Source organism: Marmota flaviventris, chromosome 5, assembly GCF_047511675.1.
Source record: "Marmota flaviventris isolate mMarFla1 chromosome 5, mMarFla1.hap1, whole genome shotgun sequence".
In the NCBI taxonomy this organism is placed as follows: Eukaryota; Metazoa; Chordata; class Mammalia; order Rodentia; family Sciuridae; genus Marmota; species Marmota flaviventris.
Window position 1 is genome coordinate 66,831,057 of NC_092502.1, and position 18,702 is coordinate 66,849,758.

An 18,702-nucleotide genomic window follows, 5' to 3' on the forward strand; every position below is an offset into this window, starting at 1 on the left:
TGACATTCCACAGCCTTTGCTAATCCCCTGCCCCCCTCCTTTCCTTCCCACCCCTCTTCCCTACCTACAATTCATCTAATCCTCCCATTAAAGCAAGAATTTTCTAAGTACCTATTTCATACATAGAATTTTGGGAAAAAAACAAAGAGAAAGATACAAGAAGAAAATATTATACTTAATATTCAACAGGGGCTTAAGGTTTTTTCTGAGGAGTCAGGACATGCATCCTTGTCTTCAGAATCCCCAATCTCTCTTCTTATCTACTTACATAGCCTTCTACAATTGCTCTTCTTATCCTTGGTCTCACTGCCTTTCAGTTCAATCTCCACCAGGCTGCTGATCCAATTATTTCTCTGTCTAAAATCCTTTCCACTGACTTCAGAACAAATTCTACCTCCTATAGCATCAGATTCAAGGTCCTTCACAATTATAGTGATTCTGTCCTTCTTGCTTTTCTCTTTTCACCTGCTCATAATGTACTCCAGTCTAACTTTCACCATTTTCTGAGTGTGGCTAGTCCTTACTCTGCACCTGCTAGGTATTCCACGTGGGGCCTGTCTTTTTCCACTTATCTCAGCAAACCTCTGCTTAGTACTTGAGAGGGGTATCTCATAGTGTGAAATCCTTTGGGGTGATTCTCCTATTTTCCTCAGCTACATTATACATTAAGTGTGAACTTACATGGCTCTATCTCACGAGAGTGTTGAGGTTTCACTAGTAGAATATACCTTCTTTATCTCATATCACTTATAATTACCATGACTTCTGTGATAGGTAGGGTAAAATCATAAGTATTCACTGAATGACTCTATCTATAAAGTCAATTATAACTTGCGTATTATATTGCAAAATGCCCCATGGATCACAAAATGCCTCCTGTTACACTATCTCAATGAAATAGTACAAAGTAATTTGTGCTCTACTAAATGGTACAACTGATTATCTGGATCCAAAACAACTAGCAAGTTCTATAAAAAGTGGGTATTCAAAATTAGCAGAAGCATTCAGGAAAGGTTGCAAGAATTTGCAAGAAAATAACTTGAAGGGTGGCAGTAAAGCAGAAATGTTTTGTGATGCCAGATACAAAATATTTACATCTATTTTTGCAAAGGGGTAACTGGCTACATCAGGAACCATGACATTTCCCCAAACTTTTCTGCATTACCAGATGTGTGATTTTAATCTCTTGCCTTAGAGAGGTAGAAAACTATTTTGTGGTAATGCAAACATGTGCCCTGGTTATATCTGAGTGCAGCAGAATGGTTCCATTAGAGTGACTCACAATCACTAAACTCAACTGGTTTAGAAGCAATGCCAGTTGTATTGACTATGAAATAATCTGTATTGATTTCTATAATAGTCAGCTATGAAAGATTACTGGTAAAATTTTCTAGACTGCAATCCCTTCATTTTTTGATGTAAGGTAAAACTCAACTTTGTGCTGGCATTATGTTCCTTATTTTTGTTGCAAGACAATGAATAAAGGTCATTGTGCTTTTTGTTGTTAAAAATGAAATTATAAGTTTGTATTGTGTTTACTTGTGAATACATTCCCTTTCTGTTTAGTTTCCTCTCCCTACACACTTATTTCTTTCTATTATTCTAAGCCTCACTTTAGGCATATTATTCAAAATGACAGAACAGAGGATGTGGCTATCAACAGTAAAAGAAAAGCTTTACTTTCTCAATATTTTTAAAGGTGAAAATAAAATGGGACACTTCTTAATTTTCAGTAGATTCTAGTCAAAGATGGAATGTGAATGTTTTGGTCCTACACCATGGATTTGTTGAAATGAAAAATTCTTATTTGCTTACATGTTTTCCAGGATCATTTTCCATAAAGATATTGTATATACTAACACCATTAAAAGGCTTTATGATGCAGTGGTTATTAACAATTGTGTGATTTTAATCAAGTTACTTAACTCTGTAACTCTCTCATCTAAAAAGAAAATGAAAATAAGAATAATGATAGTAATGTTCACATCAGAGGGTTGTATGCGGATTTCATAAGATAATTTGTGAAATGCATAGCATATTAAGTTTTTTGCTCTTAGTTTTTTTTTTCATTTTTACCTATACTTAATATAAAATAAATCCAAAATTCTCCCCTTGAAAAAGTATTTTCAAGCAGGCACAGTCATGGGTCAATAAAAAGTTCCAAACACTCTTCCGTTGGCTTGGTTCTCTCTCATCCTCATTCCGCCTGTGCTTTCTGTCAACTGAACTCTGGTGGCTTTGGTCTTCTGATTGCTATCAAGAGAAATTGGTATAGACTTCTCTTCCAAGCAGTCTCCTTGATAAACAATAACCAGAAATGGAATTGTCCTTCTACCTCATACTCTGTTAGGGAAATAAAAGCCTTACACCCTCCGTTCACACGCCAATAGTCAACCAATACCCAATTGCAAAGCACAGAACCTTGGCTCTCTCTGTTAAGATCTAACTGTCCCAAAGTAGTGAAAGACTTAGGTAGAGATGTCTTCACATTCAACAAAAAGTTATATAAGGTATTTAACATAAAGGGACCAGGATTTTTTTTACCTAGTTTCTTCTAGTTTCATTGAAAAGAATAGCACTCAAAAGCATAATCATCAGTATTGTCCCCAAAGTACAGGGAACTAGTTGACTTTATTCTGCAATTAAGTGTCTGTATGAGCATTTTCTTTCAGACAATACACACAAAAAACTAAAGTGATAACATTAATGGCAGATGTAACCAATTCTTTCAAAACTAGAGGGCAAGCTGGTACAGTCAGGCAAGTGGCAAAGGAGAAATGGAATCTAAACAGGGTACCCATTTATATTTACAATGTTAGAAGAGAGAGTAAAAACATTAAAACAAAAAAGGAGCTTGGGTCTGTGTGATCACCATCACCCATGGGCAGGAGAAAATTAAAACCCTCTTGAGAAAGACAAAAAATAGTATGTTTAAGATCAGTGGGACCTCTTTCTTCCCTGAACTCTTTATCAATCTATTTTTATGTAAGTCTTGGGTGTTATTCTAATAGAGCAATTCTGAGAGCAAAGCAGGTTAGATCCTCATGATGAACAATCTCACTTCCTTTCTTGATCCTCCTTAGGGAAGGGATGGAAAGAAATCTTGAAGATTTTTTACCAAAATGTTATCTAGAATGCTTAAAAAAGAAGGAGGAGAAGAAGAAAGGGGGAAGTACTATTCTATTTTACTTATTTTTTCATTCTACTTTATTCCTGGCCTCTTAAGGGAATTCTGCATAAGCCCTCTTCATTTCTGAAGACCCGTTGTACTGATCAGGATATTGGGTGGAAAGGAAACCCAAGCCTTGATGTGCTAAACTTATCTGTGTAATAAAGAGCTGCATTTGAAAGGAAAAAAAAGGACTAGAGAAAGGACTTACACTAGGCCTATGCAGAGGAAAGAGTGGACTCTAATGTGAGCAGTTGTGACAACTGGAGAGGAATTCAGAGAGGTGAAGGTGAAGGAATGGAAATGGTTTACATATTTTTCAGGGCCATACAAAATAGTTTCCTTTGGTCTTCTTTTAGAGAATCATTAAATTTTATTTGGATATTTTACTCCTGGGTCTTAAATATGGTAACACAGTAGAAAACTACCTCCAAAAGAATTACATCTCATAAGGCTTGAGATTGGTGCATGTGTAGGTATTGGACTAAGCACTCACTATTTCATTTTACCATCAAAACTATCAGGGGTTCTGTATCCAAAAGCCACCATCATCCCTTCACCTTCCTCCTTACTGAAGAGTCAGTTTCTTAAGGTGAAGACAGAAAATAGTGGCTTTTCCAAGAACGTTGCTTATGAGACATAGTATGTGATCCCAGGAGGAGTAAGCTGGACAACAGTTTGGGCCCCTTCAAAAGGTTAATTCCTTTGGGGGGAAAAAAAAAACCTTATTGAAGTAAAATTTTTTCTTCATCATGTGCAGTGTACATCTGGATGTATCTGAACCACTTGTGACCATGAGAACCTTGAGGAGAGACAACTCTGGCCTGCTACAGTAGTCAATGGAAATTGGAAAAAGACAGGTTTTAGCATGAATCCTGGGTCTTCCCTGTCTCCAGACATCTTCTTAGAACTAATAAACCCCTTATTGTCTATTTTGGTTGGATTTTCTATTATTTGCAGCCAAAAGCATTCTTCCTGATGAAGCATTTAAATCTAATAGAGACCCTCCCACAATGGTATAATTATACTCTTCATGCAGCAATAAAATTATTATTGACACAAAAAAAATCAGGGAAGGAAAAGAAGTCACTAAAAGGTGATAAAAAGGGAAGCTAGAGTCAAAGGCAATATTGACTTGTTGCTAGGAGCATCTGCCAGCCTGGCTCCCATAATCTCTGACATTCCATGATACTAGATTTAAACGCTCTTTCGTGGTTAGGTGATCTGTAACCATGTACATTGCAGAAATCATGTTCCAGAGTTCAGAATATGAGAAAACTCATTTCCTTTATGTTTGATTTTCCAATACGCTTTCTTTTGCTGAATCTTGAACACATGGATGTGGAATCAGTCATTCATATATACAGATTTTATTCTGTGCTTACCATAAGAAAAAAAATACATTCAGGATTCTTGCTGAGTCACAAATTGTGAGCAAAGAGACAGTGGAGAGGAAAGATAGCCATCCAAAAGTGAGAAATATTCCTTTAGCTTATTTTTCTTGACCTTGACTTCTCAAAACATTTGTTTCTTAAAGATGCTCCTTTTCCATTTTCTAGGTAGTTTTGTTTTGTTTTTCTGCCAAGTAAACCAAATGCTCCAGAGGATGATGAATTCTCCAGCTGGTTAGTTACAGCAGCTTACAAGTCAGGATCTTATAATGCAATAAAATTCTCCAAAGAGTTGTTGAATTTTCTGGATGATTTCTATAGCATGGACATAGCTTTAAAGTTGCTTATTTTTGAGATATATATATATATATATATATATATATATATATATATATATATATATATATATATCTTACTTTTCTAATCCACTGGCTCCTAAAAGTAATTTCTGGGCTTTGTCTAATTTGATCCATTTGGTACAGGTAATTCCTATACCTGTAACCATTCTTCAGAGAAGTTTCTTTGGGCTACTAGTTACTTTGTACACAAAAGCAGAGAGCAAAGAATGAAGTGTCTAGGTGTTTTTGTCTCCATGTAAGTTTTCTGTTGCCTTCATAACAGATGATTACAAATTTAATGGCTTTAACAATGCAACTATACTACCTTAAATTACTATAGGTCAGAAGTCAGACACAATTCTCTCTGAATTTTCTCAGGTTATATTTCCTTCTGGAGGTTATAAGAGAGATTCCATTTCCTAGTCTTTTCCAGATTCTAAAGGCCTCCCCGAGTCCTTGACTCATGGTTTCCTTCCTCCATTTCCAAGTCAGTAGTGATTTTCTTCTGACCCTTCTGTCTGAAGAATATCTCTCTGACCTCAGAGAAGATTTTCCACTTTTAAGAACTCATGTGACTAGTTGGGGCCATATGGAGAGTCTAGCATAATTTCCCTAATTCAAAGTCCACACTCCAATTCCATCAGCAAAGTTTTTTTTACACAGGTTACAGGGAGTAGGGAATGAACATCTTTGGGGGCCACTATTCTGTCCAACACTGTTCCCCAGGCTAGTAGACCTTAGTAGACTGACAGGTACAGAAGTGTGAAGACAGAAAACATGTCCTTGAGTCTGCTAGGAGGAGAGGAGTATCTTACCCTTCAGAGTCTCCTAAAGAATCAGTCTTTCTCCACTGAACTTAGCCTGAATCCAACTGATATTTGGCTCCTTTTGCTTTCTTGTACTGCTTTCTCTGATCCTTTACCAGTTCCTTCTCAGTAAACTTCCTTAATTATTTTCACAAATTCTTATATAGTAGTTTGCTTATTAAAAAAAAACCTACATAGGACAACAGCCTTATATGTGCCAGGTAGTAAGTTTGCTACACTCTGGAGCAAACCTTTAGTGGCTGATTGGAGACATATTACTACTATTAGAACATTACTACTAGTAATAATAAAATGTTTAGCTTATATTGAACCTTTATTATAGATTGGCCCTTAACTAATACCAGGTCATTTGCATAAGCTAATATGATAGACACTCTTATAATTTTCCATTTCCCTGTAAGATCTACCAAGTGAAAGACAACATTTACCTAGCTGTTTGCATATTGCCTTCCAATTATTAAATGCACAATAAATAGGGTTGAATGAAGAAATGGATATTAAAATAAAGCAACTGAGGTTTACAGAGGTTAAATTAGCATAAGCATATCATGAATACTGAAGCAAAAATTAGATAAATTAGAACCCTGTTCCACTAATTTCAAAGCCCATGCTGCATTTTCCCATCTGAATTCAGTTGTGCCATTCAAAGGGAACACTGGTTAGCTTTGCATTGTTATAACCAAAATACCTGACAAGAACAACTAAGAGGAGGAAAATTTATTTTGTCTCACACAGTTCCAGAAGTTTAGTCCATGTGCAGTGATGTCTGTTGCTCTAGGTCCAAGGTCAGGAAGAACAACATGGTGGAAGGACACGGTGGAGGAGTGTTACTCCATTCCCAGTGGTCAGAAAGCAGAGACAGGTAAAGGGAAAGGGGCCATGGGTAAGATGAACCCTTCCAGGGTACACCCTCAGTGACCTACTTCCTCTCACCACATCCTACCTGCTTGCAGTTACCACAGTCCATTCAAACTAGGATGAATTGATTAGCTTACAGCTCTTCTAATGTAGTCATTTCACCTCCAAACATTCCTGCATTAATACAGAGCTTTTAAGGGACACCTCATATCCAAGCAATAACAATGTGGATGAAGATTATCTATGGAAGCAAGAAGAAAAGGTTTCATCCTCTCCCCAAGGTTCCTGTTCTGAAGTGAAAGTATGTACAAAAAGATTCCTCCACAGCTACCAGCCTTTAAGACTCTGATTAGGAACAAGCATACTTACGAGAAATCCTATGAATTATTTGTGAACATGCAAAATATCAATTAGGTAATGTAATAAGGTAGTAAATCAAGAAAAATCTCCCCCATATGAAAAAAAAAATAAAGTTCATGTACAAATATGCCACATATACCCAGAATGTTAGGTTTCTGTGACTGTGGACACCTTTAAACATCTCTGTGAATCCCAGTTAAAAAGAAAGCTATACTGAATCATAGGGTTATCAGTATATCTTTGATGAGTAGCAACTGAAAGTACATCAATAGCTATTTAAATATTCAATATAATCTGTTTGAGGTTTTCTGTCATTATTTTCATTTTAGTGTTAGCAAAGGCAAAATAAAATATGACCTTATTGGTATTCACTCAAAAAATACTGCAGTATTAATTTAAGGGGATGCAGAGTTTATAATCTAGTTAAATCACTTGATAATCTTCTAAAAACATTTGATATTATATGCAAAATGTAATTGGTTTCTTGTTTAATCACATAAAAAACTGACTAATTAGATGAAATGGATATTATGCTTTATTAAACTATGCTTTGTGGATAGTTCATCTTTGAAATTGGCATGGACCTAAGGGGTTTTGGAATTCCAGATGCAGTATACACTAAGTAGGTTACTACCTTTCCTGCTCAATATGATACTCTTGAAGATCTCTTTAGATGGATTGAGTTTCAATCAAAATCATAAGATACTTCAAAATAAAATTTCATTTGGGGTCAGAGACAGTAATGACATATAAGATTAAAGTCCAGTGTGTCCTTATAAGAGCAAATCCTTTTAAGTAAGCATTTACATTTTTTAATAAAAAAGTCAAATTTAAAAAATTATGAAAATGAGGAACATAGAACATTAAAAGATTGGGATATGTTAAATAGCAGCCTTCAGAATGGTTCCTTAAACTTTTGCAAAAGAAACAAATAAGAGGATCAGTTAATTTCAGAGGTTTCAGAATTTTGATACCATAGGAAAAAAATGTAAAAGCTTGAAATAATTAGTATAATACTGCAAAACCTGAAAAGAGCCACAAACCACTGAATAAAAGGTTACAGAGAGGAAAGAGAACAATGGGAAGAGCAAAAGGAGCCTGAGTGATCCAATAGAGAGCAGCCTTAGTGGAAAGAATAAAATTTGGATTCCATGAGATGTGTAGAAAGTGAGGCCCAGTAAAGAGAACTGACCAAGAATCTACTTAGAGTTAAGTGATCTGGCCTGTAGCATCACTAGACCTCCATTACAAACAGGCAAAGAATGGCAGAGTGCTTATGTAGCATGCTCAATGTCTGGCTTCAACCCCTAACACTGCAGTGTGGAGAAGGCAAAGGAATTGTGTGCCTTGAGCTTCACCATTTGAGGACAACCTGGGTCCTGAGTGCATCACTACTGAGCATCAACCATTCCTAGACAGGACAATTCTCTCCTAAAACATGTGCCAGCTATCACTTGGGATCCTGTTACCTCCAAGGCTAAATGCTGGCCAAAGAGAGGTAGGAAAATGAGACTTCTCTATTGATCCCAAGTCTTTCTCCCTATTAGACTCTTCTGTTTCTGCTTTTTCTATTGATAAGCTACTTTATTCTTTTGATTTCATATCTTCTCTCTGTATTGATGAATTCCAAACCCTTAGGTTCATACTGAGTCTAAAAACCTTTATGTAAATAACTTTCCTATATACATACATGATTACACCACAGTGATGTACATCCACATCATGTACAACCACAGGACTGATAACATAATTAGACTAAGACATACTCCATGTTTCTAAAAATGTCAAAATATACTGTACTGTCTGTCATGTATAACTAAAAAGAACACATAAAAAATAAGTTACAGAATTTTGATTCTAAAATTGAGCTCTTCGTCTTTTCCACCTAATAACATTATTTTTGAGACTATTTCTTTCATTTCATCTGTGTACTGTTCACCTTAATTCCTAATAGCTACCAACTTTGACCTGACCTCCTCATCTGAAACCTGGGTAAATTCCTAAATGAGCTCTACCTTCACTCTACTCGAAACAGAACAGATAGGCCAATTTTCCTAAACAATAACAACAACAACAAAAAAACTTCATCAAACCATTCCCTGCTCAGTGGCATCCTGGATTACCTTAAATTACCATACGATTCCTCTGAACCGGCTTCACATGGGCACTCCCAACATCCTTGCATCGTTGTTGAGATTACAGCAAAAATGATGTTAATCATTTTTGTGCCAAATATCACTTCAATAGGTTGGTGAATAACCTATGAACTCTCTCTCATAATAAGGTTTTTTAATGCGTAAGATACAAAAGTTACCAGGGAAACCAATTATATTGAAAAATATTTAAAATATTTTAAAATCTGAGTAAAAATGTTTCTTCATTAATATATTAAATAGCAAGATCTAGAAGCAGTGTAATAATTACCCTAATTTTGAAGAAGTGATCTTAAACAATGTTTTAAGAAACTGAAATAACTAATACAATGTAATTTTTTTGTTAATTTCTTTTAATGCAAAGGTTTGAGATACTGTTAATATTACACTTTATTATCCACTGCTCACCCCAGTTCATATTTAGCTTTTCTCTTTCTCTTGTTGTTCTGCATTATTTTAACATAATTCAATGTTACATTTTTGTAATCCATGTTAAAATACTTTTTAAACAAGTGGCTACAAATGAATTAAAAAATATTTTAAAATCTTTGTGGCTCTATGTGAATACAAAGATAATTGCTTGTCATGAAATCACAGTTCAAGGGAAACTGCATGGAATGATTCAAACACTTAAATTATAATATCCAAGGACATTAGCTGAAATTACTTGAAGGTGAAAACTACCCTTCTTGACAGGCATTAAGACAAAATAAAAATAGGACATTTTTGGAAGCAAATGTCTTGGCAATGCTACATTGCCAAAAGAGAAAATTTGACATCTGTCTGTAAGGCACATCACTGATGGATTCTCAGGAAGAAAGAGCGTATTGATACAGAAGAGCAAGAGATTTTTGAAAACAGAAGTCATTATGGAAACTGCCTCTCCCTAGACGTATACTATTCTAGTAATTGGGATACATTCAGGCATATGGACTCAATTATAAATGTGTTTAAGATGAATAATCTGAGGAATACTTCTTATTGCAAAAGAAAAATTCTAGTACAAAAAGTAATTGCAATAATAGATATATTATTAAAAATTTTCCCCAAAGGCCTGTTAAAATAGTGATTTTTATTGTCTGGTTTTATATACTTGAGTGTTTATTAAGAGTTTACACTTGGATTTTTTTTTTTTTTTTTTTTACTTTATTTGTTTCTGGCAGCTATCTTGACTTCATGCTATAAAGTGCATTTCAGAAACATTTTTAATTTATAATGTTTTACTAATTGGAAGTTGGGATCAGTATGAAAAAGAACTTAATGTGTAACTATAATCTAATAGCCAATGAGGTCTTGAGAAAGGGGTTGTTTCTATCTTGTCCTCATTATAGTAGATAGGGCATATATTATTGCCCTCGGTTTACGGATAAAGAGAACAAAGCTCAGGGCAACTAAGCAGCTTTCTCCTTTGTTAAGATTCTTGGCTCAAGAACACAAGGAAGAGGAGAAAAGCAAGGGCATTTGGGCAAGAGGGAGCACCATGGGAGTGCCCTCTTGGTGGGTAGCCCTCTTCTACTACACTGTTTCCCAGGCTGACAAAGGAAGTGTAAGTAAAGTGAGACCAGTGTTAAGGAATCTCTTCAGACAGGTAGAATGTTAATGACAGGCACATTGCTGTTTTAAACTGCAGTCCTCTTAAATCCTTGGAAGACAGGCATTCGAGCTGATCCTTGTGATGTGCTTTCATGAGATGTCAGAACATTAGATATCCCAGGGTAAAATGTACTAAGCTACAGGTTCTGGACACATTCCGGTTCCCCTAGGAAGCTAAGGAAGAGACAAGCAATAAATGAAAATTTTCTTCATCTTCTACACCATCTTGATTTACTATGACTTCATTTTTAAAGGCATCAGTAGTAATGCCATGAGGAAAGAAAAAAAGTGTACCAATGAAATGCCTTTTTAAAGATTCCATTTCTAAGCTTCCCATACAACCAAGATATTCCCTAAAGACCTAATGTGACTTATTATAGAAATAAAAGAGAAATTCATTTTTTGATTTATTGGCTATGTAGTCAGTGACCAAAAGACATTTCTCTTTTTCCTACCTGGATTCATGGACAGGTACCAAACATGCCTAAATATGAAATATTTGACATATCCACAAATATCCAGACTCCACTAATCACCTGTTGACACAATCAGAGAAGGATGCTATTGATGAGGGCACCACTATGAGGAGGGGTTACTATAACCTGCATTTGTACAATTTTCCCAGAGTTTCAAGCAATTTAGTCCAAAAGGAATTCAAAACAACCTGGTGAGTCCTATGTGGTTCATTATGGTTGTTATTATCCCCATTTGCAAATTTGTAAACTGGGTTTCATGAATTTAAGCAACTGTTCCAAGTTCTTATAACTAGAAATTTGCATAATCAGAATTTAAACTACTCTTTTGTTCCTCCAAGCCAAGTATTCTTTCTCTAGAGCAGTGTTTGTAAAAGTCTGATTGGAGGATCATTTGCAAAGGATCACTAGGGATGACTCTGAAAAAATGTAAATCCTGAAGCCTGACTCCAGACCTACTGAGCTCAATCTGGAGGTAAGGGGCTTTTCTGAATCTTCAGTAAGTCCCTGTGGTGATTTCATGCATACTAAATTAAGTTAGGAAATACTTCTCTAGACTGTCATATAGTGCTTCATACTTTATAAATCACTGTAAATTTTTTTGTTGAAATAGTATTAAAGAAAATAACATCTTATCAAACTATAACCTTGAGAGCTGATCTAATGATTACTAGCATAGAGTGTGATACCAGATGGCTGCCATTGGTTGGAATTCTGGCTCTGACACTTACCTTAAAGTAATTCATCTTTGCCAAATCAATCTCTTCATTACCTTACTTTTCTCCTCTGTAAAATGCAGCTGTGAGATTGCATCTACAGACCTCTAACTACAGGAAATACAACTGCTAAGTTCCTATGCAGCTGTGCTCTGAAGTTCATAGAAGCATTTGCACCAGAGCCCTGCCTCATACAGGTTTTCTCCCAACAGAGAGAGAATACAAGAAGGGTATTAAGACTGGCCCCTTTCTAGAAGATATGAGACTGCTTTAATGGCAAATTTTGACTCAAGAACTCCCTGACCATATTGTCTTAACTTTCTGCTGATCTGTGGCAACCTAGGATGCTTCCATTTATCCTTCCTACCTTCCTGATTTACCTGCAGGTGAGACTTGGACAGTTATCTCATAAACCTCCTAGCTTCTCCCCACTTTCTCATCACAAACATTTTCCCTAGCAAAATCCTTACATAGTCAATCCAATCTTAATATCTACCTCTGGGAAGAATTAGACTAATACAAAAGGATTGAGTGGGGGCAAACCATAAGATATATTTAGAACTGTGCCTGGTACATGTTAAGTGTTCACAAGTGTTTGACATATTATCATTGTTCTTACTATTGAACTATTACTGCTTTTGCCACAATTATTATAGAAGATAGTTCCTCACCAACCCTGCTAAACAACGTACCATGATATCATTAATCCACCTCAAAATAACTCAATGTAAAAAAAGTTTGCAGATTTTCTTAAAATTAAGAATAGAGACAATTTCTCTAATACTGTATTTTATAGTAGAATTAAGTGACAAACTGTAGAGAATCAGATGTAACTGCGTTACTATTACTGTCCTTGATGGAGTCTGCCTGCAAACAGGATATTCTGTCAAGGTATAGATAGGTAACAGCGGACATGCTTGAAAACGAGGTGTCTGCTGTCCTTGGGAGGGCCTACTTGCAAAGGAGAGGCTCCTTCAAGGTTTAGATAAGGTAACTGTGGACATGCTTGAAAACAAGGTGTCTGCTGTCCTTGGGAGGACTTGCCTGCAAACGGGATGTTCTGCCAAGTGGGCTAGGAGGGCGCTGAGAAAAATTTTATTATCTGTTCTTAACAAAGAGCAGAGCTCAACATACTCCAGGCCGAGAATAGATTAGCCATGAGAAGCGGGTCACTTCTGATTAGAAAGTAAAACTTCTGTATGCTATGTTTAATTAGCTGAAAGACCTGATTTATTGATGTTGGAAGGCTGACTTCTTTGTTCACAAGACTATAAAAAGATTGCTTGTACACAATAAAGGACTTTTTTTTCTGCTGCTGCTTTGCTTGCTCTGCTTCTTCTTTCTTTTCTCATGCTGACCTGCAAGTGAATTACTGCAACATTTGGCGTAGTCGGCAGGATCCAGCACCGAAAGGGTAAGCACCCCGGGTTAAGAAAACGAAAGGGGGACTTTCGGGATTAACAAAATATCGAAAGGTATCGCCCCAGGTTGAAAGAGACTTTAGGGGGACTTTCAGAACTAACAAATATCGAAAGGTATCGCCCCAGGTTGAAAGAGACTTTAGGGGGACTTTCAGAACTAACAAATATCGAAAGGTATCGCCCCAAGTTGAAAGAGACTTTAGGGGGACTTTCAGAACTAACATGGGAAACTCCCAGTCCTTAAAGGAACAATATGTGGAGTTACTACAAGGATTATTATATTCCATAGGTGTGAAAATATCTCATAAGAGACTCAAGGAGTTATTTAAAATTGTAGAATGTCTTTGTCACTGGTTCCAGTATCAAACTAAGGTCCAGTTAAATTTAGGAGAATAAAAATTGGTTCAAAAAGAGCTCCGTAAGCAACATCAGGCTGGGAATATTATTTCTTTTAAGATTTGGACATTGTGTAGCGCTATTACTCAAGCATTACAATTATTAGAAAGCAATAATAAAAAGAGCTCTCTTTGTGAAAGACAAGTTAATACATCAGAATCTGATAATAAGGTTAACAAAACGGAGCCCAAAAAAGATATTTGTGATACTATAGATGACTCTCCTAAATCAGATCTGGGCGATGAGAAAGATTCAAAAAGTTCAGATAGTGACTCCAGTATGAAAATTATGGAGGCCTTTGTGGATAAAATAAAATTAAAAAAAAAAAAAAGGTCCTCTCTTAAACCTACTACTCCTTCTAATGCTTCTCTCTTTCCAATGACAGAGTATAGAGTTAATGTGGGTAGAAAACAACAATGTTTTTCATTTCCTCTTACTATGACACATGATGATGATGATCTTGCAGCTCCTCCTGGTTCTTTTGTTGATCCACCACATTTGTTTCCTATAACTAGACAACAAAACCTTCAAAATCCCCCAATGATTGATGTTCACTATACTACAGTGAAATACAAGTTTATAAAAGATTTAAAAGCTACAGTCTTTCAATATGGCCCTCAGTCTCCTTTTGTGTTAGATATGTTAAAAAATTTGGGAACTTCTAAATTACTTATTTCTTTGGATTGGGAGGCATTAGCCAAAACAGTTTTGGAGGGATCTCAGTGGTTACAATTGAAAAGTTGATGAAAAGATGAGGCACAAAAACAAGCTGGAGAGAGTGAAGCTCAAAATCCCCCGGGACCTATGGAGGATAAGTTAATGGGGAAAGGTAATTACCGTGCCTTTAGAGACAGGCTCATATACAGATCCAGATCTTCAACAAGTTTGACAGGTTTTCTTAAGAGCTTAGAGATGTGTGATACCCACTGGTCAGGCACAACCTTCCTTTACTAAAACTATACAAGGGGCTACTGAACCTTACACTGATTTTCTTGCGAGACCGCGTACTTTGGTAATGAGGGCAATGGGTCAAGATCAAATAGCAAAGGTATTATTAATAGCAAAGGTATTATTAGAAACATTAGCATTTAAAAATGCAAATCCTAAATGTAAGCATATTTGGGGGCCGTTAAAAGGGCAAAACGCCTCATTGAGTAAATATGTGAGAGCTTGTGCTGGAGTGGGAGGAATTGAACATCAAAGTTTCTGTTTTTGCTGCAGCCATGGCTGGAGCCCTTAAACCCAATAAATCAGGAACCTGTTTCAACTGTGGTAAAGCAGGTCATTTAAAAAAAAATTGTAAAAATTAAAATAAAATCAATCAATAAATTTTATGATACTTTCTAATTACCAGCCGGTCATTTTTTCTAGGACTCTTGCTTTTTCCTAGATTCTGTATTTTTTGAGCTCATAATTTTGATCCTACACACCTAAGTTAATGCTTTTCTGATCAGTTCTATTTTTGATCAACTGTGAAATATTTAAACATTACAATGGAAATTTCACCTAAAATAGCTACAAGGCCTTTATCACTGTGTTATGTGTGCACATTTGTATTATGTGTTGTATGTCTGTTTGTGCGTATGTCCATATATCATGTACATGATATAAAGATTGATATATATGTAAAGAGTGCTCATAAAAAATTTAAAAAAAAATAGATTCAAATATTTTTAATTCACTGATTTAAATGGTTCAATTTAAATTGGGTAAACAGATAAAAATAAGATGTCTTTAACATGTTAATGACTGATATGCTCTGATTCTAGGACTTTTCTTCAACAACAACAACAAAAAATGGCTAAGACTGTTCATTATACTTGTCTAATGTTTTGATAAAATAAGTAAATTAATTAGACATAAGATTACTTGTTTATGAGTACTTTTGTTAAATATCGGGTTGATTTACAAGGTTAATATGCTAAATGTTAAATATACCATTAAATACTTTTAACTCCTTAAATTACATGAGATAACATTATTAATAATTTTTTAAGTTGGTAAATAATAAAAATAAATAAATAAATAAATGGTTGCTTTGTCATCCCTAATATTTAGACACTATATTTTCATAGTATGGTAAACAAATGTGATTAATTGTGTACTACAAATAACAAAATATCTCTTATTAAAATGGAATAATTTGCTTAAATTCAAAAATTTACAAGGATTATTTCAAAGTGTGAATAAAGAAGAGGTTAAAAAAATTAGAAGGTTCTAGTTATGGATTTAATAAGAAAAAATGTGTTCCTAGAAGTGAGTAAATAAAAGGGTTTAAACAAGTGATAAAGAAGGTCTATATACGTTGGCTATATATGTAAGTTTTTTAAGCAAATAATCTTGAAGAAATTAAAGATTATACAACTATGGTTAAACAACAACTATTATTTTGCAATATTCTAATATGTTATTTCTTTTAGAGCTAAACTTAATTAATATAAAAACATCAATAGTAATTATGGTACTATTACTCTTCTTTGTATATTAAATTTGTTCATATTTTCCAGGTATATGTCATTAAGATAGAAACTTTAAAAAAAATTATATCAAGCTGGTATTCTCCAAAAGGTTACATGGTAATTTTAGGCTTATAAAAATAACATATTGGAGATTTATTTATATCATTTAATTTCTATAACTGGGCCTATTATCAATAAGATATATAAAGTTTTGTGTTATTTTTTACACTGAGGTACAATTTAAATGTATTTTTTAGTTAATGAGAGCCTAATCTACATAAAGGTTAATATTATAAAAAACAAAAACATTTTTCTATTTTTCTACAAAAAGCTAAAAGCTTTCAGCCTTTCTTTACTACATGTTTTAGATGTGTTATCATATTGTGTTAGTTTTTACTCAAATAAACTTAAACAATTATTTATATAAAATTTATAATCTAATATTTAATAAAAACAAAAATAAACTTTAAAACAACAACACTTTACTTAAATTTATAAAGAGCCCTACTTACCTAAGATAAGACTCTATGTCCTATCTGACTACATGTAAAAATACAACAAAAATAGTAGGCCAAATCTCTGTATATTTTACTCATATTAGAGCACATTCTACACTGCCAGGACCATTAACTAAAAAAAAAAAAATCAAAATATTGATCAACTATTATTCCCCTTACAAAAGGCTCATCTAGAACATGTTTTACATCATACAAACACTAAAGGACTTTATAAAAAATACAAAATAACTCAAAAACAAACGTGAAATTATAGCTAACTGTTCATCATGTGCTCCTTTTAATATTCCTTATTGTCCTCCTGGTGTTAATCCAAGGGGACTCCATTCTATTGCTCTTTAACAAATTGATGTTGTTATAATTCAGTCATTTGGACAACTAAGATATGTACATCATACTATTGACACTCATACTCATTTTCTATGGGCCACAGTTTATCTTAAAAAAAAAAAAAGCTGATGCAATCATTTCTCATTTATTATCTTGTTTTTGCTCTCATGGGAATTCCTTAAGAACTTAAAACTGACAATGCACCTACATATACCTCACAAAAATCACATTCATTTTTACAAAAATATGACATTACACATACATTTGGCATACCTTATAATAGTCAGGGTCAAGCTATTATAAAAAAGACACATCATACATTAAAAAAAATTTATACTAAAAATAAAAAGGGGGGATATGGCTATGGCTTATACACCTCAAAATATACTTCATAAAACTTTACTAACTTTAAATTTTTTAAATGTCTGGTCAGCTTCCGTGGTTCCTGCAGCTCAGCAACATTCTCTACATTTAAATCTCAACCATTATTTCTAAAATCGGAAATACCTATGTGGTACAGGAATGATAATAAAGAATGGATTTCTGGGTTGTTGCACCACATGGGAAGGGGGTTTGCTCTTATTTCTACAGGTAAGACACCTTTCTGGGTACCTTCAAAACTTATCAAATTGCAGAATGAGTGACCTATTTGTCAGACAATTTCAGGAGCTGGCAATGCAGAGAACTTTTACGATGGCAACGAGAACAGCAGACCCCCAACATGGGGACAGATAAAAAAGCTGACTCAAGAAGCTAAAAAAAAAAAAAAACTTTTCAAAAGGCAAATCAGCCTTTAAATCCTGTTAATCTTTTATTAACTATGCTTGCAGTTATTAATTGCCAGGTAAGTATAGTTTTTGCTCATTCTTCTGCTTTTTGGGCCTATGTTCCTAACCCTCTTTTGGTGCACAATGTTTCCTGGGGAGAACCTAAAGTTCGTGTGTGTACTAATAATACTAATTTCCCCCCCTCCTGTATGTGGGGGAATTAAAGATATTCCATTCCATAAAAATCTGTATAATATTTCAAATATTACTGTAGCTGTTGAAGGAGTCCCATTGTGTATAGGGGCTCGTTCTTTCTGTTTGCCTCTTATAACACATAATGACACTCATTCCTATAATACTTGGGGAGTTAATTATCGTAGTTATTCTACTGCTGTTTTTACTGTCATGATATCTTCCCGAGGATTTAATAACTCTGGTGTGTATGTTAATCAATCATCCCTATCATCTGAAGAATGCTTTGTCAGAACTCATCTTCCTTTATGTTCAGCTAAATATTTTGAAACCTTTTTAACTCATTTAGAGTGGGAAAAATGCCGTGATCATCACCCTAAAACAGTAGTCAAATATCAAAATATCACTATAGTTGATTGGAGTCCTGATCATTCTAAATTTATAGAAAGTTGGTCAAATCGTACTTTAAGATGGCATCGACATAATGGGACAATAAATGCTTAGGGTAATGAGACAATTAAAATGCAACATTATGCTTTGGTCCCTCCAATGTTACAGCATATAAGGTTTTCCAATATTCAAGGGGATATATGGAAATTATGGGCAGTATCTGGGAAACTCACTGTATGGACTAGAAATTTCACGTTAGATGTATCCCATTCCTCTCCTTTTGAAGTACATCTACATAATAATCTGACTTATTTTGCTTCTACATGTGTTAAATTCCCTTATTCTCTTATGATT

At 34.7% G+C, this 18,702-nt stretch overlaps 1 protein-coding gene across 1 annotated transcript in view; it reads right to left on the bottom strand.

Annotated features, from left to right (window-relative positions):
* Kctd16 (potassium channel tetramerization domain containing 16) overlaps positions 1–18,702 on the bottom strand; it is a 266,143-nt gene that overhangs the window by 163,581 nt on the left and 83,860 nt on the right. The gene's annotated exons all lie outside the window — the stretch shown is intronic.